The 25,239-nt window shown below is 39.9% G+C and overlaps 1 protein-coding gene across 6 annotated transcripts in view; it reads left to right on the top strand.

Moving 5' to 3' along the window:
• The window catches only part of LOC149203292 (DNA-directed RNA polymerase III subunit 1-like), a 450,745-nt gene that overhangs the window by 402,141 nt on the left and 23,365 nt on the right, over nucleotides 1–25,239 (top strand). The window lies entirely within an intron of this gene.

Here is a 25,239-nt window from a genome sequence, read left to right as displayed (position 1 = left end):
GATTTCAAAATCAACTTGTACCTTAAATGGTGTGGCGTTTCCAGAGTCGCTGTTGGAAGCCGATGCGTCGCCTCTGGGTAGCCGCTGAAGGATCTGCGCAAAGTTATCCATCATCGCGTTCCTTTGCCGCTCGAGCGCTTCTTCGAGCAAGATTTTGATAGGATCTCTTGCCCTCGCGTCTTTCTTCTCATCTTCCATGGGAGGCTGTCGGGATTTGCGAGGCTGGTCTTGCAAAGGTTCGACCAGTTCAAGCCCTAACGCCTTATATCCCGACCTCGTTGGGGACATGCAAAGAAAAACAGAGAAAAAACAGACCGCTCTGATACCATTGATCCGGATTTAGACAGGAACGCAACAAATTACAGAGATAACCATAAATACAGAGATGAGATAACCATAAATACTGAGATGCAGCGGAAATAATACTTCATTTCATTACTGTAAAATACTGAAATGTGCTTACAAACAGAAATGGAAATAAATCAGCTAGGGCGATGGTAGCTTATCTCTAAAAAGAGATGTGGCGGCTACATGCCTCTGAACTGTTCTCAACTGTGTTACAATGAGGCTCAAAGGCCTATTTATTGTTGAGAAACAATGGAAAACCCTTAACATTCCAAAACCTAACCCTAGAAGATGAAACGCCAAATTGTGGGTCCCGTTTGGGTAAATTGGTACATCAATTTCCCGGGGTCGTAACTTTGGCATATGATCTCCGTTTGACGTGTACAATAGCTCGTTAGAAAGATCTGTCCGAGCACTACCACTTTGGGAGGCAACATCGGTCCATGGACGCATGTTGCCCCAGATTTCCCAAAAAACGTCGTTTAGGGCCTCAAAACGGCTCCGGAAGTTCAGGACCCGAAAAACTGCTAAAAATAGTAAACTATGCTATAATTTAGGAAACTGAAAAAGCTGAAAGACATAGTTGTGGGGGTCCAAATGGGATAGGTGGGTAGCCACCAACATCCACCTGGACCACTCCAGCATCTCCAGACTCCAATGTCTAAGAGCTCCTGTTGAGCTTCACTTCGGACTACGATCATCTCTATAAAGCTAGTCCACTCCATCGGGTACCAACTAAGAATCTCTCGCCATCCAACCCCAAGGAAAGGATCAAATGCAAGAAGACCCGTACACAAAACAAGCCCTCCATCTTGCTCATGTTGCACCCTGCATAGCTCATGTTGCCTCATCTCGCTAGTCTAGTCAACACATAAAATTTGACTAGGTAACATTGCCTCTCTCCTGCCAATGTACATAGGTGACCTATTAGTAACCCATCTATATATTCTCGAAGAGGGTTTCTATGACATTCCAAGGTGTACCCCTCTAGCTATGTTATTAGGGAATCCAACTGTTCCCCAATGCGAGTTAGTTTGGCCACTGACTCAGCACAAACCACTCTCATGCCCACTAGCTCCTCATTTTGTTGTAGAATGGTCTCTCGGACTGTCGTGGCCTTCCTTTCAATTCTAGAAGGTCAGCCTGGAGCTGTCGAAACTGTTGTGGGAAACTATCATCTGTAAACTCAGACACAACTTTGGATACCCCTATGTCTCCTGGCCCCTCATCAACCTGCTATAGGTGTTCATCATATGGAAGCTCTGTCACAGCTCTGGGTGCCTCATCAACAGATACATCCTCAACAGATGGCCCTACAAGTGTATGCTCAACGGTCTCCACCAAGGTGCCAGCTGAAGCTATCAAAGGGATCTCCAACAAGGGTGACACCTGCGTCACACTAGGTATGTCTACATGCTCCTCGCACTCTTGTGTGCCATCAACTTCATGCTCAATCTCCTCCTCAGGCTCCTGACATCTAAAGTCCGGTCTCCATCAACAGTAATGCCTCCTAGCTCCATCCTCTAACTGTCCTCCTCTATGCTCCTCAAACGAGAAAGCCCTCCTGATCCTAGGGTCCAATGCCTCATACTCATCAATCCTATCCACGAAGGACCTCCTCAAATCTACAAAGGTGTTGGGTTCCCTCCCCTTCTTTGGTTCATCCAGAAAATGAGGCATGGTAGGTTGGCTAGGCTAGCCATGGGTATTGTTTTGTTGGACTGCATGTGCATGCACATGGCTTCTTTGTTGGGTATGACTCAATGTCCCCATCATTTGTTGCATCCTCTCTAGGACTTGTTGGTTTTGCCTCCTCAACTGTCGGTTCCGCCTCATCAACTTCTCCATGATCCCCTGTGTACTCTTCCCCTTCTGTGTCATTAGAGTGCCCATAAATTCACAAGTCACTATGCATGCATGGCCAAAACGTCCATGATCTTGCTAGCTTCCCATAGCTAGCCAAGATCATGCTTTGATACCACTGTAATGTTCCAAAAGGGAAATAACAGTGATAACCAAAGAAAAATACACATACAACACAAATATATTTAAATAACAATCAAACACCAACAAATTTACACCAAAATTGCACCAAAATTCAACCATTTTATTATATATGGAAAAGAGTACATTGCTTGAAATGTGTGCACCTGGGTTTGCCAAAGAAATCTAGACAATCCTAGGTGAGAAAAATGCTACCCGAAAGCAAAGGAAAGGCTTTTCGTCAATGTTTTGCACTGACCCTAGAAATTTTGGAACTGCTAGCTCGAAGAAACCACTGTTTGAGCCTCGAAAAGTGCTCAGAAAATTCCGCCAAATTAATCTTGACCTCTCCACCAAAAATCCAGGAAAAACCCAGAAAAACCCAAAAAGGGTCTGGGCAAATTATATTGACCACTCAGACCCAATAAGCTCACTCCTCCCCACTGACTGCCAAATAATTTTGCTGTTTGGGGCACCAAAACTCCCCCAAAATTCTACAAAATTAGGAGCAAACTCCTTGAGGCTAGTCCATCAAAACCCAAAAATGATTTGGGCTAATTCTGACCTCCCGCAATTACCCAAATTTGGTGCTACACCCTCCTTGACAGATTTTGTGTGCCCCACAAACTACAACTGCTGAATATGTCACAATTCCTCAATTAGCTGTAGAGTAGCCCTGCAAAATTCCTCCGAAAAATGTGTGTGAAATCCTTTCTCAAACCCAACACAAATGAGATGAATACAATGCCACAAAATCTGCCCGGCAACACCTCTACGCAGGGCTGCAGGCCCTAAAAATGGTGAATTTGGCTCTCACAGGAGCAACAACTTCTAGCTCTGAAATTCACCCCAAATGTTGGTCCACCCTTAGTGAAATTTCTCCTAAATTCGCAGGCCAAAATTCCCCTTGAAACTCCTTTAATTCAGTGGAACGACTTCTGCCCATGTGTCCTCCTAGAAGTTCAAACTAGCTGAAACAAGAACTGATTTGTTACAGAAACTCTAGAAAATCGCTTTCCACTAAATCTGAAAATCTCTCCTAGGGTGGCACTCAATCCATCGAAGAAAGAGCTGAGATTTCCGCCTGGAATCTCCTTGTGCTAAGCAGCACTGGTAGTCTTGGCTAAGCAGCTCAAGAGTACTCTAATTCAGAAATTCAAATTGTCAAAAGCCCCCAAAATGAGAGTCTCACCTCCAATTTATAGTCAGCCATCCCTCATGCTCCTTGTGGGTTCCACCCATTGAATTCCCTTTCTCACCTAATTTGAATTCTTGCAAGGAGTGTCACAGGACACGTCCTCCAAGGTCCCGTGTCCCGTATTTTACGTGTCGGACACGAAAACGGCCCTAAAACATGTCGAAAACGTTTTTCATCGTGTCCTGTAAAATGTTAAACGTATTCGCCAATTTTCGTCGTGTCCTGCATCTAGAAAACGCGTATTCCATTGATAGAAAACATTGCCTGCATAAGCTGCAATTTTTTTTGAAAGAAACAAATAATTTTTGAGTGGGGCAGCTTAATGATCAAGTCTAGGCCCTAGTATTGATATGGTATTCATGATAATGTTAAATTCTTAAAATAAAAGTGACATTCTCCTTGATCTCCATTTTCATCCTTTTACTTAAATTTTTAACATTACCATGAAATGACTCAGGATGTTTGAGTGGTTCTGACCTCAGTAGATTTCATATGGAGAAAGTAACATTTTAGATTTCATTCAAAATGCAGCAGACTTATCAGTTTTTCAGGATTTCAGGATTGGGAGATTGTAATGTTTCCAGGTGACACCACCTGCTCGGGCTACCCTTGCCACCAGTAGAGGACGTGGTCTACCTCCTATAGCTCCTACTTCTAGTTCTTTAGCTTCTAGAGCATAGCAAACTCCACTGCCAACTCCACCAGCATCAGCATCTACATCTAGAGGGAAAAGGAAAGCTATGGCATTTTCTCGCAAGAGGAGCAGAGGAAATCAATAGGATTAGACTTTAGTTATTTTCTTATGTGCTTGTAAGTTGTACATGAACAATGAACATTGAATATTCAAGAATCAAGACCAAACATATCACATTCTAATTTCTAAATAGTAAATCTTGATTCTATTTATTTTTTTAAAGTGAACTATGAACTTTGAGAAGTAGTTATATTTTAATTTGATTAGATAAGCTGCAACCTACAATTTAATATGGATAAAAAACTATATTTCGGTATATATATATATATATTTATTTATTTATTTATATTTATTTATTTATTTATATTTATTTATTTATTTATTAAATATATATAAAACGTGTCTCCCGTGTCCTGTTTCCAGGCCGCTGTGTTTCATATTGAATACTCGTATTTACGTGTCCTCCGTGTCTCGTGTCCTCGCGTCATGTGACTTAGGTGTATTCCCTTGGAGTGGCTCCCACTCTCCACTTCCCATTGAACTTCTTGGATTTTCTAATGTTTGGGAGTGGCACCTTTATAAATTTCTCTTTTTCACCCACTTTTCCTAAGTTTATATGACAAGTATTCATTAACTACCAAAAATTGCAAAATTGAGAATTCCATTGGAAAAATTATTAATTAGGGAAATGACAGCTTATTTGGGCGCATAAGGTTTTGTAGCAGTCGTTGTAGCAGAATCAACATCGAGTGGAAGAGGAAGCACACATAGAGGGAGCCTCGAACTATGTCATCTGGAAGGCTAGGATGTCCTTCCTGATAGATGAATTTGGCCTGAAGACCTATGCAAAAAAAATTGTGGTAGTATTGACCGATGTAGATCAACATACAAAGTTCACGAAAGAGATGGCAAAGGCGAAGTGGATGATCTTGGATGGAGTATGCGACCATATAGTCTCGAATATATTTGCTAAGAACACTACCAAGGAGATGTGGGATGCTCTCGCTCAGCTATATCAGAATCCTTCTGAGCAACGAAAGATGTTCTTGCAAGAGAAGCTGAGAAACATCAAGATGCAGAAGGGTGAAGGCATAGATCCCTTTCTCACTAGAATTCAGGAAATCCAGGATCAACTTTCAACAGTTGGGGAGGTGCCTCAACCTACAGAGCTTGTGCATTTGGCCCTAAATAGTGTCTCAGACAATGTTACTTGTGAGTGGGAGCGAAAGCGGGGAGCGGGAGCGAAATTTTCAGAAGCTCCCGGTTTGGGAGCGAATCCCGGAGCGATTTTTTAAAAATATATATATATATATATATATTTTATATTTTTTAATTTTTGATACATATATGTTAACAAAAACATTTAGAATGATGAATTAGATATAAAAAAACATAAAAAAGCATAGATTGATCATTGAACCATATCACATCAATCATCTAGAAGTTATAATCTTCATCAACCATGTCCACAAGTTGGTAACATTCATATTACAACTGCAACATATTGAGTCTTGTGAATCATGATTCATCAAATTCAATCTTAAAGTTTCAACTTCAAGCTTTCAAAATTGAAAATTCAATATATAACATTTATCATCATTGATCACCAAAGTTGTACTTGTAAGCTAAGTTTAACCATTACAAGAAATAATATCTTAGATATTTCTAAGTTCTAACTGTTAACATGAAATGAAATGTTATAAAATGCATTATGAATAATGAAATGAAATGAAACAACTTTAGTCTTTCATGAAGCATCATATTCATAATTCACAATCATTACCAATGAGTTATAATTGCCAACTTCAAACTTCAAACTTTCATTGTCACAGTCATATATTGTTTACAAAAAATATCATTATGATATGAAAGAGTCAAGAGTCAAGAGTCAAGGACTTAAGACTCAACAATTATGAAAGCTAATAGAAACTAGAAAAGACAAGTAAACTGTAAATCTACATGTGGCCCTTGCCACGAGAGTCTCCTATATGAGCAGGTCGTGGTGGTCTTCTAGGAGTCTCCCACACAGACCGACGACCAGAACTAGAAGGCACATGCCCTCCACGTGAGGGTGTAGATGGAGGTAGCGATAGCAAAGGAACAAGACTCAGAACTCGAGCACTGCTACTGGATGGTGGAGGTGGCATGGCTGCTTCAGCTGCTTCATGTTCATCCTTTGTAAGTTCCTCTTCCAGTTCTTCAAGATGTATAGTGCCATCCTCCGAATTGTCATCCTTTGGGTGGTTGTCCCAAATTTTATATGTGGGATCCTCATAAGCCTGATCACAGTAATGACTCAACAACCTCAAGTTGTAGTGCACATAAACCAAGCTTTCTGCCCGATTTTCGTTGAGTCTGTTTCTTTTCACATTATGTATGAAGCTGTAGGTGCTCCAACACCTCTCTGCAGAAGAAGTATTTACAACCTGTGATAGAACTTTTTTTGCCAATTTTGGCAAAATTCCATGGCCGCCATATGTTTCCCACCATGTGAGAGAATCAAATCTGTCTCTGTCTTCCATTGCATGGAAGGTACCAAACAAACCAGTGCCATTGAAGTATCTGCCTATTTCAAGGCGCACAGCGGCACATTCCTCCCTGTCAAGTATCAACTTTTCTAATGCATTCAAATTTTCTCTAGTTACCTCTGCATCTAAATGGGGTTTGGTCCTAATCCCACCCCCTGGTGCAGGTTGGCCCAACCAAGATGTAGAGTAGTATTTTGGCGTAAGGATATACGCCAAGCAATGTAGTGGAAGATTAAGTTTATTCCACCGTACACACACACAATTGTGAATCAGTTTGTACAAGTCAGGATCTTTGTTATGAACAGTATCTTTTATTTGCCCCAACATGGTATCCATCTGCTCATACACCTTGCCAATTACTGGTTTATCTATATCTGCAAACCGAATCATGTGATAAATGGTCTTGGTGAAATCCAATACTTGCCTCACATTTGACCAAAACATACCATCAAGAGCGGCCTCCTCCACCAGTTCAAAACCTTGCCTGTCAGCTGCATTTGTAGCCCTTTCCTTTAATACTTGCTAGTGTGGACTTGATACCATGCTAGCCAATGACTCTCTTACCTTCAAAAGGCGCCTGAAGGTGAGGTAATAGCTACCAAATCTAGTCTTCGTAATCTTCAACAACTCCAATCTTGAGTGACTGCGGAAAAGGCCATGGGTATTGCTATGATTTGTAATAAATTTTATCATTTGTTTGCCTTTCTTGTACAAATCACCAATCCAATTGTATTGTGCATTTTTGTTCTTAACAACATCATGCATCAAAAGGTTCAATGTGTGAACCAAACACCCAGACCAAAATATGTTGGGGTATTTATCCTCAATAATTGGTCCCGCTGCCTTACAATTAGGAGCATTATCAGTGATGACTTGGATGACATTGTATGGCCCAATACAGTCAATTGTTTCAAGTAATGCTTCTGCAATGTTGATGGCGGTCTTGAACTTGTCTGAGTAATCATATGCATTTAGAAAGATGGCACCGCTAACGGACACAACAAGAACACTTATCAATGGCTTGCCTTTTACATTTGTCCATCCATCAGATACAATGGACACCCCATGGTCAGTCTAAGAACTTGTCATTCTATTCAAAAAATGTGATATTTTTGCTTTTTCATGATCAAGTCCAACGGTTCTTGCCATGTCATACCTAGGGCTCTTGTATCCTTTAGGGGCATCATTTATGGTAGAAACCATTTCGTGCCAATAAGGTGAGCGAAGAACATTGAATGGTATCCCACATGCATAGAGAAACCTGTAAATTTTTGAATCCACATCATTCCTACACCCCTCATCAAGGAAATCTGATATGGTTCCACCCCTTAAAGCTGGTGACCTTGTGCCTCCATATCCACTGCCTTGGGAAGATGCTGAAGGAGTTCTTTGTGCTTGTGATTGTGAGCTTGGTTCAAAGAAACCCCTTGATTTTTTAGATTTGTATTGGGCTTCCCCCTCTTCCCTTATGTATTAGGCTCTATCTGCTGCTGACATAGCTGCACAAGTTTTGATTCCTATTTGTTTATCTCCATCCCATGGCATTTTCCCACAAAGGTGTTTTCTGGCATGGGTCTATGAACCTATGTAATTATTGTTGCAATGGGGGCATTGAAATTTAGTGGTTCCACCCCCTTTCCCTGCTTCAAGCCTGTTAACATATTTCCACAATGAGGTTTGGTCTTGTTTAGTTTTTTGAGTCATGTTCACCCTCCTCCAGCTCCTCCTCACCGGGGTTTTCATCAAATCCACTTTCTCCAGCTTCTTCATCCCCCTCTTCATTTTGGCCCCTCCGTTTCCTACTCTCCAGCACCATAATAACTAGAAAAGGGACCAAGAAGAAGAAAATGCCAAGAAATATAACTAGGTCCATGATGTTTGATATTTGTAGGCTTTTGAATCTGCAAAATTTAATGGGAATGGGAATGAGTCTTGAGAAAATTAAAAATGTATTTAGTTTTACTATTTAGTATTTAGTTTTACTATTTATTAATTTAATTTATTTAGATTCATGATTCATTTACTAAATAAGTTATACATTTACTAAATTACTAACTAAACTAAACTAAATTACTAAATTACTAAGTAACTAAAGCCTAAACTACTAAATTAATAAGTTACTAACCTCCTTGCAGGCTTGCTCCTTGCTCCTCGGCGCTCGCTCCTCGCTCCTCCTCACTCCTTTGCTCAATCTCCTTGGCTCTCCTCAACTCATTCAAGTCACAATGAAATACAAAATGCCCCCCAAGCCTTTTTAAAATATATATATATATATATATATATATATATATATATATATATATATATGGTAACTCTTTTGTATATGACCATCTAGACTCCTCAGAATCAAACCATTTTTGCAAAATGATTTGTCTTAAGCATAATGGCAAGACTCAGACCTGTTTTGATAGACATTCTAGACAAAACTCATAATGACAGTTACTACAGACTGTAACATACTTAACTCTTTTAGACTCGAAATGACTGGACTGACTTGTAGAAGCTTCGTGCTGATTAAGTGGTATGAACATCTTGATCTCCTTGGTTTCTTGAGCACCTTCTCTGGTAAGCATGTCAGCAAGATAATTTTCTGCACCAGATTTGTAAATAATATCAAAATCAAAACCTTCTAGCCATAGTGCCCATCTTAGTACTCTGGTACTACCTTGTTCTAACAATCTTTTGTTTGCCAACATCTGTTTCATATGCTTTAGATATGTTCTGACAATAAATTTAACACTTTTCAAGAACAAGTGAAATCTCTTTATTCCTCTCTTTACTGCAAGTATTTCTTTATGAGAAGAAGGATACTTTTTCTCTGTATCATCAAAAGATCCTGAGGAATAGGCACAAACCAATTCTTTTCTTCCATGCTTTTGTAACAAAACTACAGCCCAAGTGTGATAAGAAGCATCTGTTTCAATTATAAAAGGAAGATTAGTATCAGGAAGCTTAAGTTTTGGCAAATCATTAAGCTTACTCTTAATACTAATTACTGCGGCTGTCATTTCATCTGTCCTACTGACAACTTTCTTCTTTAGTCTGTTCTGCAGTATATTTGTATCCTCTGATTGTTTAGCATAAAATTTTCTTATATAATTCAGACATCCAAGAAATCTATGCAGGGTCTTTACATCGGCAATTATATCAGGAAACTTTAATAGATGGACTAGCACATGTGGCTGAAGTTCTACATGTCCTTTTTCTATGTGTAAACCCAAGTAATCAATCTTGACTTTTCCAATCTGAAACTTCTCTTCTGAATCTGAAAGTACTAATCCATGCTTATATACAAGTTGGTAGAATTGTTCTAAATGGATCTTGTGCATATTTACATCTCTACTAAATACAAGCAAATCATCAATATATACAATAATGTGCTCTTATATATATGTATATATTTAAATTAATTTTTTTTGGCGTCCGCGATCTTTTTTCACGCATTTGTCTCCCGGTGTCGTGCGCGTCGCTCCAGGAGCGAAAATTAAAAGCTCGGGAGCGATCTCTCCTTGATCGCTCCTGGGCTTCAATTTCACAACGGGAGCGCGCTCCCGACCCGCTCCCGCCTAGAGGGCAGATTGGGAGTGAGTTCGGGGGGGGGGCGCTCCCCCGCAACTCTGGTCTTAGAGGAATTGGAAGTCTTTGTCCAAAGGATCTTGGGACGAGACACATTACCAGGGTGGGACAAGATTTGGTCAAACCTGTAGTAGGAGGAGATGAGGTGAGCACTTTTGAAGACCTCCATCAATGGAAGTAGCAATAAGGGTTTGAATGAGGAAGAGAATATGGCCCTTGCATCAAAGGGTCCCAATCACGGACAGGAGGAGAAGAAGAAAAAGAAAGACCTACTAAAGTCAAGTGCTTCAGGTTCGACGAGTTTGGTCACTATAGTACACCGTGTCCTCAAAGGAAAAAGGATAAGTAGGAGACGTCGGACCAGACAGAGAAATTTGTAGAGCTAGACAAATTGTCCTCTGAGTTGGAGGAAGACTTCGTGATGTTTGCAACTATACCTCAAGGAGTGAGGTGGGGCAATATGGAGTTATAGTCCCAGAGTTGCGTAGAGGTTTGGGAAGGGTCCATTGAGGTGTCTTCCTCATGGACCATTACCTCGCTTTGGGGACCCACAATATTCAATAGTAGGATGGATCAGTTTCAGTTGATCCAATCAGAGTCCAGAGTGACAGCTGCAGACTAGTTGCAGTCAAGTGCCGAGGAGTGCAAAGCAGTGTTGATAGCAGAGCAGGAGGCTCAGTAACAAAGTCAACAACAACACAAATTATTTAGTGGATAGTGCAGAGGCTAGTAGTAGTCAGATGCTCAGGAGACAAATGCAACACAAAGACACAGTTGGTTCAGTATTGCGAATGCTTCTTAGTTGCAGTAGTTGGAGTAGCAACAAGAACAATTGAGAGGGAGTTGCAGTGCAGATGCAGAGTTGGCAACATTATATCAATATGAGAAATAACATAGATGCAACATCAGAGTTGCACAGTCGTTGGTGGGTAGTGGCAGGCAGTCACAGATGCTAGACATCAACAACGTGTACAAAGGGTGTTGTAGAGACAGGGTGTTGGAGCAGTTCAGCACTAACACCTTTCTTGCTAAGAGGGAGTGTTAGTTTTTGTAGCATCCAATGGTGTTCTAGTCTCGAAAGTTATCAAAGAGGCTAAGAAACATTAGTACTCCATAACCCAGAAAAGGTTTCAGGAAAATCCACGTAGAGATGCCTTAATTAAGTTAATTAATCAATAATTAAATTTTTCCTAAGTCTAACTTAGGGAAACTGATTGATTAACAGGAATTAATTAAGGAAGGTGAGATTTCTCTAAAACTCACAGGGATCGACTAGGAAATAATCTCAGCCATTGATTAAGTTTTAATCTTAGCCGTTGGAGTCCCACAGTGAGATTATAAGAAGAAGTCGATGGGTAGATGGAGGAACACTTGAGATCGATTTCCTTAGGTAGTTCAACTTTCCAAAGAGCAACAAAAGTTTGCCGGAAGAGCTCTAGCCAAAGAATGGAAGCAGGGACAGAGAGGGGAAGAAACAGTGAGTACGAAGGAAGTCATCTAGGTCCAGAGAGTAGCTTGCAGAGACGTAGGGATAGCCACATAGGGGCTGATACAGAAGTCTCTAGAGGGCAATTTGATTCAGCTGGAAGATGGGTTGTTTTAGGTGCTAGTGGCCGAAAGAATTTCCAAAGGGCCAAGCCAGAGGCTTCTAGACAAGTGGTGGTCAGTCAAAAGCTGATCAGAGGTAGTTCCAAGCCAGCCAGTTTCAGGCCTGCGTAGAGTTGATGCAGGGCCTGTGCAAAGGCAGTCATAAAGCCAGTTCGATTGGCTTGATTGAGCCAGGATTCCTTTTGGGGGTGAGGAAAATTCCTCACAATATTTTTGCTAGTATTTTTCTCTATAGGATTGGAAGATTTCGACATCCAATTATTCTCAAAATTTCCTCACTATTGCTTAATAATAAAAACTCTCAGCTATTGCAACAGTTTTCCCAAGTTGGATTTTTCAAGGGACTTTAGTCCAAAATAACGGTGTTATATTTTTGTGTGTGCGCCAGTATTTTCTTAGTTTCCAGTTTGTCTTCCACAATAATTTTATTTGTGAAGATTGCAGTGTGATTAATTCGTTGTTGTCGTAGCGATAAACTGCTAAATTATTTTATAATTAGAAGAATTAATTCCAGTTGTTGCAATAGAATTTCAATGGTGGAATTTTAATAGGTACATCCTTCAATTGGTAGGTGTCATGTGAAATAATGATGGAACGAAGTGGGGACAAAGGGAAGGCTCCATGCCACATGCCATGGTACATCGGTAGCTATGATAAGGAGATCCCACACCTTGGGTATATGAATGTAGGGAGGGAGCACACGTGGACGTATGAGTTACGCCAACCCTTGTTTTCAGACCTTCTTCATTTGCTTTCTTCCTTTTATTGATTTTTCTTTAGTTTATTGCTCGGGGCTGCAAGGGATGATGTTGAAGAAAGTATAACTAGGTTCGGTCTTCATAAATGTAATTTTGATATTTGTATGTATACAAGAAAAGAAATATTATTTTTGTTATATTTATCAATGAGTTTCTTGCTCATTGAAATAGGCCTAGCGCATGTCAAAGTGCTATAGGTAAGTCAAAGAGTCAAAAGGAAATGTTGAAGACCCTTAAGGGATGTGACACCATGTATATTTATGTATTAGAGTCAAAGATATCCCTCCAACCAAAGTCACAAGTCCTCTCCATGCAATGACATCACCAAAGAAGAAAAAATGAAGTGGAAAAGTCAAGTCGGCCTAAAGGAGGGACAATCCTCTATATATAGAGGTTGTCCACTCCTCCAACGACAAGCAACAACTACCTCTGAAATCAACGAAGAAGATAGCCGAGAAAAGGGTGAGAGAAGTCGAGCATAAGGAGCCTCTAGTGCAGCGAAGAAGGAAACTAAACCGAAGTTTAGAGGGCTGATTTAAGGGTGAATTATAGTCACACGTGCGAGAAAAGGACGATAGTCTGCGGTCACTATAGCAGCAATATCACAGTCATATATTTCTCTTTGTTTGGGCTAGAAACTTAGGCCTATAAGGCCTCCTACTCAAGCGAAGAAGAGGCTCTCCCAAGCGAAGGTAAAAGGAGTCAAATACACAAGGAAACCTCCCACACGTGCGAGAAACTAGGGCTGCAGTGTTGTCATATCAAGTCTGCAACTACACATCAAGAAGGTGCTCGGTTGGTCAAGAGAAGGAAGGCATATCCATAAGTGAAGGACCTCACTAAGGATCAAAGATAAAGTATCTCTTCTAGAGCTCACATAACAAGGTCTATCACCAATGTCCAGAAGGAGGACAAAGTGTTGGGAACGATGTGCCGGAAGGAGGAGGACGAAGTGTCGAGAAACAAAGTGTTAGAAGGAAGAAGGACTTGACTTGTGCTTGGAGGATATTCTTGTCAAGGGTCTAGGGTTTGGAGAGGTTTTGCCTTGGCAGAGAGCCAATATCTCGTGTTCTTATTTCTTGTGTTTTGGGAGCAATTTGATGAAGTAAACACACATACAATTATAATAAGAGAAGAAGATCAAGCTAACAAGTTAAATTGAAAAAGTGTTCACAAATTGTTAGCAAGTCTAGAAGAATCCTACTATATCTAATTGCCCTAGATTCATCAACATTGTATCGAAGGTAAGGTGATAGATCAAGGAAAGGGCATCTCAAGAACACTCATAAGATGACACATCAAGGAAGGACATCTCAAGAACATCTACAAGATTGAAGCTTCAAGCCAAGAAGTCTCAAATACATCAAGGACAAGAAGGTCTACCATCTACTATCCATCAAGGAAGACTACTAAGCAACAAGAGAAGCCTTTCACGCGATCCATCCAAAGAAGGGACTACACCAAGTTACATCATCTACAAAGGAAAAAGCACTACAAGTCGAGCCTCACTCTCCAAGCATATCTCATCATCAAGCAAGTCTATTTAAAGGAAGCAATTTGAAGATTATAAAGATCCAAGAAGGCAAGCCATCAAGTCTTCAAGAAGAAAGCAAGACTACTACATCACAAACTCTATCAAGTATATATGTCCCCTCCTGAACATACATCAATATCTTTTTGCAAGGAAAGCAACAAATTGGTTGGGACCACTAACTTCCTTGCATGGAAGAAGAGAATTGATTTACTTCTCAAGGAGAATGAACTTCTAGACCTCATCAAAGGGAATATCGCTATCCTTGTTAAGGAACAAACTGAAGCCTTAGGCAAGTACAATAAGGATAACATAAGAGCTCAAAGGATTCTAATAGAATCTATCAAGGACTCTCTCATTCCTTATGTTTCCAAATTTGAAACATCAAAAGAAATCTATGATAAACTAATAGAGCTATTCTCGGTAAGCACAACTGCAGAAGTGATATCTCTATGAAATGATTTGTACAAAATGAAGATATCAAAGGAAGGAATAGCTCCCTACTTCATGAAGATCTCTAAGATGAGAGATCAACTTCAAGAACTAGGAGAAGTCATGTTTGACAGAGAAATGACAACTGTAGTACTCAATGCTCTACCTGAGGATTGCGGCAACTTCACATCAAGCATATATGCCTTGAAGGAAGCTACCCCACTAAGTGAACTATGGTCTCTATGCAAGATCGAGGAAACTAGACTCAAAGCAAAGGATGATGTGGGATCAAAGGAGCAAGCATTTGCTACCATGGCCAAGAGAAAGGGAAATTTGGCAAATTTGGTCCACGACGAACAAGTAATAGAGATATGTCCAAAGTCCAATGCTTTGGATGTCAAGAATATGGACACTACAAAAGGGATTGTCCCAAACTTAAGGAAAACAACAACAAGAGAAAAAGAGAAGAAGCTCACATAACTCAAGAAATGAAAGAAGAAGACAAGAAGTAGAAGAAGGAAGATCCTCCGGTTCTCTACTATGACTAAGTCAACCTCTTTACTTAATCAAAGTTTTGAGTAGCATAGGAGCATATAAAGATAGGATAGAATGCATGGTTAAGTAGCATCTTCTAGAATATAGGAGCATGGTGTAGATATAGCTCAAGATATTCATATAGAAGAAGCATACCTATTATAGGACCTCATCCACAATGAAAGAATAATTGATCATGATTAAGAATCTTTGAAGGCCTCTATCATCAGAAGGAAGAAACATTTGCAGGATAAGGGTCTTCAAGATCCTCTAATAGAATTTTCAAAAGAAGGTTGATAAATAAGAGCAAATGTCTCATTGGAAGTCCCATTCACGGGATTCAAGAAAGGATGATATGTAGGCAAGAAAAGATGAAGCAAGAAAGGCTACACCAATCAAGAAGAACCGTCAAATGAGGCCAAGATGATCAAAGCAAAATCAAGATGAGGTATGTATCCATCAAAGTTTAGTCATGTCATCATATTTATTATTGAATCATGGGAATAGTTCTAAAACATGATCAAGTATAAAAGATCTCTTTCACAGATGACATGCTCGAAAGCAGTCGCTACAATCCAATGAAGGTCAACGTGAAGAAGTATCCTCATAAGGAGTATGAGGTGGTTGACTAAACATACATGAAGAAACAAATAAAGAAAGAGATCAAACATGTGAAGAACACCATGGCCACAAAGGATCATTATCTAGTAAGATCCATTAAAGACATCTCTCGAAAGTAGGAATGACAACACTGACAAAGGAAGAAAAAGATCAAAAGACCCTTGACACCTATGAAGGCCTTGGAGATATTAAGGTGCAGATAACTGATTCAACTCTACAAAGATGTCATGATGAAGAAGCCATCTAAGCACTATTTGATGTTGAATTAATATCAGGATGAATTCATGAAGTGCTACTAAATCGAACTATGGGAACAAGCAAGTACAACTTAGCATCTATGTGATAAATATTTCGAAGCATAGTGAGATGACAAAGGAGTAACCAGATGACGAAAGAACTTGACATATATCAAAAAGGCCACTTTCCATGAAGGAAGCAATGACATGAAAAGCCAGGAAGGAAAGTGATCAACGGTCGGTGCCCTACCAAGAAGAAGTTAAAACAAAGACTTCATGACATCAAAAGAAAGAAGGAGATCAAGCAGTTGAAGGACCCATGAAGAAGAAGTTGTTGATGAATGGACAAGTTCGTAGCTAAGAGGGAGTTCTAACAAGTTGCTAATCACAAAGGAGCTTGATCAAGTTTCTGGTCAAAGGACTCTTGGGCATGTCTTCCTCAATTAAGAGGAAGAGATAGACACAACATTCTTGTCTTCACTTGGGAAGAAAGAATGGAAGGATTGGGTAATCATTTGGCATCCAATACTCTTTGAGGATGTGTAGGGCATCCAAGATAAGAGTAGGCATGACAACTTTGACAAAGGAAGAAAAAGATCAAAAGACCCTTGACACCTATGAAGGCCTTGGAGATATTAAGGTGCAGATAACTGATTCAACTCTACAAAGATGTCATGATGAAGAAGCCATCTAAGCACTATTTGATGTTGAATTAATATCGGGATGAATTCATGAAGTGCTACTAAATCGAAGTATGGGAACGAGCAAGTACAACTTAGCATCTATGTGATAAATATTTCGAAGCATAGTGAGATGACAAAGGAGTAACTAGATGACGAAAGAACTTGACATATATCAAGAAGGCCACTTTCCACAAAGGAAGCAATGACATGAAAAGCCAGGAAGGAAAGTGATCAATGGTCGGTGCCCTACCAAGAAGAAGTTAAAACAAAGACTTCATGACATCAAAAGAAAGAAGGAGATCAAGCAGTTGAAGGACCCATGAAGAAGAAGTTGTTGATGAATGGACAAGTTCGTAGCTAAGAGGGAGTTCTAACAAGTTGCCAATCACAAAGGAGCTTGATCAAGTTTCTGGTCAAAGGACTCTTGTCTTCACTTGGGAAGAAAGAATGGAAGGATTGGGTAATCATTTGGCATCCAATACTCTTTGAGGATGTGTAGGCATCCAAGATAAGAGTAGGTAAGAGGATCAATATTCTTTGAGGGTTGGGAACCCAAGACAAGAATAGTCCTAGAAGGTCATAATCAGTGAACATCCGGGTGGGTATGTACCTTGAGAGACAATGATTAAGGTGTCTATAAGTCATTGGTCTGGCCATCAGTGTGCTTTGATATTTGAGAGATAGAGTTGTTAGTCAAGGCCTTGCTATAAACAATGTTGGTTACTATGATGCTATAACAGATGGATTGCCAATCCAGTTTCTCTTATGTGAATTCTTCAAGATTGAAAAATAGCCAAACACCTTGTAATGATCTATGAATACCTCCCTAGTTAAGAGGGAGTGTTGAAGAAAGTGTAACTAGGTTTGGTCTTCATAAATGTAATTTTGATATTTGTATTTATACAAGAAAAGAAATATTATTTTTGTTATATTTATCAATGAGTTTCTTGCTCATTGAAATAGGTCTAGCACATGTCAAAGTGCTATAGGTAAGTCAAAGAGTCAAAAGAAAATGTTGAAGACCCTTAAGGGCATGTTACACCATGTATATTTATGTATTAGAGTCAAAGATATCCCTCCAAGCAAAGTCACAAGTCCTCTCCATGCAACAACATCACCAAAGAAGCAAAAACGACGTGGAAAAGCCAAGTCGGCCTTAAGTCAAGTCGACCTCAAGTCGGCCTAAAGGAGGGACAGTCCTCTATATATAGAGGTTGTCTACTCCTCCATCGGAAAGAAATAACTACCTTTGAAATCAACGAAGCAGATAGTCAAGAAAAGGGTGAGAGAAGTCGAGCATTAGGAGCCTCTGGTGCAGTGAAGGAGACTAAACCGAAGTTTAGAGGGCTGATTTAAGGATGAATTACAGTCACACGTGTGAGAAAAGGAGGGCATTCTGCAGTCACTACAACAACAATATCACAGTCATATATTTCTCTTTGTTTGGGCTAGAAACTTAGGCCTATAAGGCCTCTTACTCAAGCAAAGAAGAGGCTCTCCCAAGAGAAGGTAAAAGGAGTCAAATACACAAGGAAACCTCCCACACGTGTGAGAAACTAGGGCTGCAATGCTGTCATATCAAGTCTGAAACTACACATCAAGAAGGTGCTCAGTTGGTCAAGAGAAGGAAGGCATCTCCATAAGTGAAGGACCTTACTAGAGCTCACATAACAAGGTCTATCACTAGTTGCCAGAAGAAGGAGGACGAAGTGCCGAGAAACAAAGTGCCGAAAGGAGGATGAAGTGCCGAGAAACAAAGTGTCAGAAGAAGGAAGGACTTGACTTGTGCTTGGAGGATATTCTTTTCAAGGGTCTAGGGTTTGGCATTGATCAATAGAAGCTTCAATAAGAGAAATTTACGAAAGGGTTTTCCTCTCTAAGAGAGAGAGGTTTTGCCCTAGCAGAGAGCCAATATCTTGTGTTCTTGTTTCTTGTGTTTTGATAGCAGTTTGATGAAGTAAACACACATACAATTATAATAAGAAAAGAAGATCAAGCTAACAAGTTAAATTGAAAAAGTGCTTCACAAATTGTTATCAAGTCTAGAAGAATCCTACTATATCTAATTGCCCTAGATTCTTCAACAGATGAGAGCATGCTATGTATGATATAACAGTGACTATCCCCTTAAGGTGGGGCAATTCATCGCTCACCAAGGGTTGGGAGTCTGGGACATGCATGGGTTCCTTAATGATGCATTGGCCACCCATAGGGGCCCTAGGAACCAAGGTGATGGCCATACTGATAAGGGTTAGAGCTCACATTTAGCTTTTTCCCACATGCTAAATGTTATTGTCCCGACCATCTTTTGCATTTTGTAGTATTATTTCCTTTTGTATGTTTCCATATTATGCTTTTACCTTTATTTTTAGTTGCATCAACCTTCAAGGCATCGTTCCAGGTTCGACCCAAGTTGTGGACAAGGGGAAGGGGATGCTAACACCTTGTGGATCCGACGAACAAATGTGGACCCAAATAGAAAAATGTGAAAAGGGCTTGTAATGAGTGGAGGGGAGTGAGATATATGGTATCGGGAAGCAGGACCACACAACCAAAATCGGGGTTTCCCATGTATTGTCGTTCCTAAAGCTAATAGCCAATAAAGGAGATCCCACAGGACTAGGATTCATGATTAACCCGTAATTGAGGTATGGGAACAAAACTATAGTCAAAGCCCTTCCTCTTTCCAAGTCACCCAATAATCCATACCCACGTGTGCCCAAGAAAAAAAAGCATAATTACCTAATTACATAATGAAAAATCATACCTTTAGGATTGGATGGCCCACCTACAAACATACGATCAAAACAAATGAACGAGGAGACATGATGGTGGCTCAGGTGGCGGAGATAAAGTGGAACATCAAAGTTATCAGGTGGCTGTCACGGGCTATTGCTACAGGCTGAAGGAAGATACATTGGAAAGGAAAGCTCTCCAAAGTGGTACTCCACTTTTGGTGGGCTACAAGAGGGAAAGGGGGTAGAACCACAAAATTTATATGCACCCATTGTCATAAAACCTACATAGGTTCTTGTACCCATTTGAGAGAGCATTTTTGTGCGATCATGCCATGAGATGAAAGTAAGATTATAGGAATCAAAACCTGTCTACAAGTGCTAGCCAAAGATAGAATCAAATACAAGGAAGAAGAGGAAACAAAAAAAAATCCAAAAAATCAAGGGTTGGACATGAGAGTTCACAAAGAATGTTTGGTGGTCGATCTCCATCCCCTAATGCTAGTGTATTTTTTCCTTCACATTCATGGCATAAAACAATATTGGATTTGCTTGACCAAGGTTGGAATGAGATGGATGAAAAAATTACAAGTTTTTCTATATGTATATAGTGTACCATTCAATGTTCTTTGCTCATCCTTTTGGCATGAAATGGTACAAGGCATTGATGGTGCTTGTTACTGCAAAATCTAGCACCTTAGTGCCATGCCTCACTAATCAATCTAGATTATGAGCAACCATGGGTTTAGTCACCATTGTCACCTTAGCAACTATTCCCCTACTATTTTGTGGTCAGATACAATCCTCACAAGGGACGCTTTGCTAGCAGATCTTAGGGATAAAGTAACCCAGTTAATTTAAGCAAAATACCCCTTTAGATTTCTACTACAAAATCTACCAAGGATAGATATTCAAAGATTAGGGTTTTAGTCATGTGTATGAGCTTGTAATATGTATTTAGTCATGTGTTACTTTGACTATTCTTGCTTGCTAAGTTGCAAAATGATTGTGGAAATGATGGTCAAGAAAATAGATCTTAATATCTTGTTATTGCCACACCAAATCCATTTTAGGAAAGGATGAGAGAGAGTTTGATTCATTTATTCACACTTTAGGCTATTAAACAACTTGTACTTACATAGTATGACATGGAATCCATTTCAGACATATCCATGTGTGATCCTATATGGATCCATGCTATATCTGGATTTTGTTCCAAATTCAGATCCGTGATGTATTTTTATATGAATCCGAAAAATATAGAAATCTAAAACTTTTCAATGAGTATTTGGGGAAGGGGGGCAAGGATCTAGTAACATAGGCCTACCTAAAAGTAACTTGGGTCAGTCTTATGGAGCACCTCATGCCTAAACATCAATATTATGCTAATCATTTTCTCCATATGAAGAATGGCTTCAGTGGCACCCCAAGATACCACAGGTGACAATTATCATTCATTTTGAGCAGAGTTGCGGGGGAGCGCCCCCCCCCCCCCCGAACCCGCTCCCGAATCGCTCTCCGGGCAGGAGCGGCTCCGGAGCGCCTCAGGGGCGCGCTTCCGAAATCGCTCCCAGAAAAAAATTTCCGCTCCCTGCCATTTTCGGGATCGTTGTAGGGAGTGATTGCTCCATCGCTCTCAAAGCGAAATTTTAAGCCCGAGAGCGATCGCTCCTGAACATTAAAAAATCGCTTCAGGAGCGTTTCGGGAGGCGCTGGGAGCGGCGGAAAAAAATTCCACGCACCCGAAAAAAATTAAATTAAAAAAAAAAAAAATTGTTTTAAAAGCCCAATGGGCTTAAAAAAAATTCATTATCACTTCATTGAGTTGAGTTTCTTGGAGAGCAAGAACAAAGGAGCAAGGAGAAGCGAGGAGCAAGCGCCAAGGAGCGAGGAGCAAGCCTGCAAAGAGGTAAGTAACTTAGTAATTTAGTTAGTTTAGTTAGTTTAATTTAGTTAGGTAGTAATTTAGTTAATTTAATTTAGTTTATTTAGTTTAAAAATCATGAATTTAAATTAAATTAATTAATCCCAATAAATTAAATTAATTTGCAGATTCAAAACCCTACAAACATCAAACACCATGGACCTGGCTATATTTCTTGGCATTTTTCTCTTCTTGGTCCCTTTTATGGTTATTATAGTGTTGGAGAGTAGGAAACGGAGGGGCCAAACTGAAGAGGGGGATGAAGAAGCTGGATAAAGTCGAATTGATGACAACCCCGGTGAGGAGGAGCTGGAGGAGGGTGAACATGACCCTCAAAAAACTAAACAAGACCAAACCCCATTGTGGAAATATGTTAACAGGGCTGAAACAGGGAGAGGGGGTGGAATCACTAAATTTTATTGCCCCCATTACAACAATGATTACACGGGTTCATACACCCATGCTAGAAGACACCTCTGTTGGAAAAGGCCATGGGATGGAGACAAACAAATAGGAATCAAAACTTGTCCTTTGGTGTCAGCAGCGGATAGAGCCAAATACATAAGGGAAGAGGAGGAAGCCCAATACAAATCAAAAAAATCAAGAGGTTTCTTTGAACCAAGCTCACAATCACAAAGAACTCCTTCAGCATCCTCCCAAGGCAGTGGATATGGAGGCACAAGGTCATCATCTTTAAGGCGTAGAACCATATCAGATTTCCTTGATGAGGGGTGTAGGAATGATGTGGATTCAAAGGTTTACAGGTTTCTCTATGCATGTGGGATACCATTCAATGTTCTTCGCTCACCTTATTGGCACGAAATGGTTTCTGCCATAAATGATGCCCCTAAAGGATACAAGAGCCTTGGGTATGACAAGGCAAGAACCGTTGGCCTTGATCATGAAAAAGAAAAAATATCACATTCTTTGAATAGAATGACAAGTTCTTGGACTGACCATGCGGTGTCCATCGTATCTGATGGATGGACAAATGTAAAAGGCAAGCCATTGATAAGTGTTCTTGCTGTGTCTGTTAGTGGTCCCATCTTTCTAACTGCACATGATTACTCAGACAAGTTCAAGACCGCCATCAACATTGCAGAAGCATTACTTGAAACAATTGACCGTATTGGGCCATACAATGTCATCCAAGTCATCACTGATAATGCTCCTAATTGTAAGGCAGCGGGAGCAATTATTGAGGATAAATACCCCAACATATTTTGGTCTGCATGTTTGGTTCACACGTTGAACCTTCTGATGCATGATGTTGTCAAAAACAAAAATGCACAATACCAATGGATTGGTGATTTGTACAAGAAAGACAAACAAATGATAAAATTTATTACAAATCATACCAATACCCATGGCCTTTTCCGCAGTCACTCGAGATTGGAGTTGTTGAAGATTGTGAAGACCAGATTTGGTAGCTATTACCTCACCTTCAGGCGCCTTTTGAAGGTAAGAGAGTCATTGGCTAGCATGGTATCAAGTCCACATTGGCAAGTATTAAAGGAAAGGGCTACAAATGCAGCTGACAAGCGAGGTTTTGAACTGGTGGAGGAGGCCGCTCTTGATGGTCAGTTTTGGACAAGTGTGAGGCAAGTATTGGATTTCACCAAGCCCATTTATCACATGATTCGGTTTGCAGATACAGACAAACCAGTGATTGGCGAGGTGTATGAGCAGATGGATACCATGTTGGGGGAAATAAAAGATATTGTTCATAACAGAGATCCCGACTTGTACAATCTGATTCATGATTGTGTGTGTGAACGGTGGAATAGACTTAATCTTCCACTACATTGCTTGGCGTATATCCTTACGCCAAAATACTACTCTACATCTTGGTTGGGCCAACCTGCACCAGGGGGTGGGGTTAGGACCAAACCCCATTTAGATGCAGAGGTAACTAGAGGATATTTGGAAGCATTAGAAAAGTTGGTACCTGACAGGGAGGAATGTGCAGCTGTGCGCCTTGAAATAGGCAGATACTTCAGTGGCACTGGTTTGTATGGTAACTTCCATGCAATGGACGACAGAGATAGATTTGATACTCTCACATGGTGGGAAACATATGGCGGCCAGGGACTTTTGCCAAAATTGGAAAAAAAGGTTCTTTCACAGGTTGTAAATACTTCTTCTACAGAGAGGTGTTGGAGCACCTACAACTACATACATAATGTGAAAAGAAACAGACTTAATGAAAACCGAGCAGAAAGCTTGGTTTATGTGCACTACAACTTGAGGTTGTTGAGTCATTACTGTGATCGGGCTTATGAGGATCCCACATATAAAATTTGGGACAATCACCCAGAGGATGACAATTTGGAGGATGGCATTGTACATCTTGAAGAACTGGAAGAGGAACTTGTAAGGGATGAAGATGAAGCAGCTGTAGTGGCCATGCCACCTCCACCTCCACCATCCAATAACAGTGCTCGAGGTCCAAGTCTTGTTCCTTTGCTGTTGCCAACTCCATCTACACCCTCACGTGGAGGTTCTAGTTCCAGTCGTCGGTTTGTGCGGGAGACTCCTAGAAGACCACCACGACCTACTCATACTCCTGGAGACTCTCGTGGCAAGGGCCACATGTAGATTTACAGTTTACTTGTCTTTTTTAGTTTCTATTAGACTTTAGTTTTCATAACTGTTGAGTTTTAAGTCCTTGACTCTTGACTCTTGACTCTTTCATATCATAATGATATTTTTTGTAAACAATATATCATTGTGACAATGAAAATTTGAAGTTTGAAGTTGGGCCTTGGAAATTATAACTCATTGGTAATGATTGTGAATTATGAATATGATGCTTCGTGAAAGACTAAAGTTGTTTCATTTCATTTCATTATTCATGTTTCATTTTATAAATTTATAACATTTCATATCATGTTAACAGTTAGAAGTTAGGACTTAGAAATATCTAAGATATTACTTCTTGTAATGGTTAAACTTAGTTACTTAGCTTACAAGTACAATTTTGGTGATCAATGATGATAAATGTTATTGAATTTTCAATTTTGAAAGCTTGAAGTTGAAACTTTAAGATTGAATTTGACGAATCATGATTCATGAGACTCATATGTTGCTGTTGTAATATGTATTTTACTAACTTGTGGACATGGTTGATGACGATTATAATTTCTAGATGATTGATGTGATATGGTTCAATGATCAATCTAAGTTTTTTTATGTTTTTTTATGTCTAATTCATCATTCTACATGTTTTTGTTGACATATATGTATCAAAAATTAAAAAATATAAAATATATATATATATATTTTTAGAAAATCGCTCCCGGATTCGCTCCCAAACCGGGAGCTTCTGAAAATGGTCACTCCCGCTCCCGTTTTCGCTCCCACTCCCTGCTCCCGCTCCCAAGCAACATTGATTTTGAGATTTTGGTTGTATAGCTCAACGTTGGCTCTTATCATCTTCCTATTGAGATATATTGCCAACTTGAATATGGGAAGGTTGCATAGTAGACTCTCCAATGCATAGCCCGAGACCAAAGATAATTTATTTCAGTGCTCTGTCTACTATAAGATTCATGGTGAACTTACCTCTGTTTTCAGTGAGTCAACAGAGTTGATGAGAACCTTCATATAATACGGCGATTACAGATATCTTGTGTTGTTCATTTGAGAAGCCCTTCATCATAAACAAAGCTTCTTAGAGATAAACATAACCATATTTGTTTCCAGTGAATGATTACATCCTACTTTTAGCCTGAGGGCATGAATTGTAAATGACTTAGTGATAATGTTACAGTTCACTTCTACAAGATTTGTTTAATAATGTCAGTTGCAGTGGCCTCATCCAGCAAGGAATCATACTGCGATCTCTTTTTTC

The sequence above is a fragment of the Pinus tabuliformis genome, chromosome 2_1 (genome assembly GCF_031772625.1).
Source record: "Pinus tabuliformis cultivar Carrire ecotype Pingquan chromosome 2_1, CPIR1, whole genome shotgun sequence".
NCBI classification, from domain to species: Eukaryota; Viridiplantae; Streptophyta; class Pinopsida; order Pinales; family Pinaceae; genus Pinus; species Pinus tabuliformis.
Note: the sequence above shows the minus strand (reverse complement) of the source record. Positions and strands in the feature narration are given on the sequence as shown.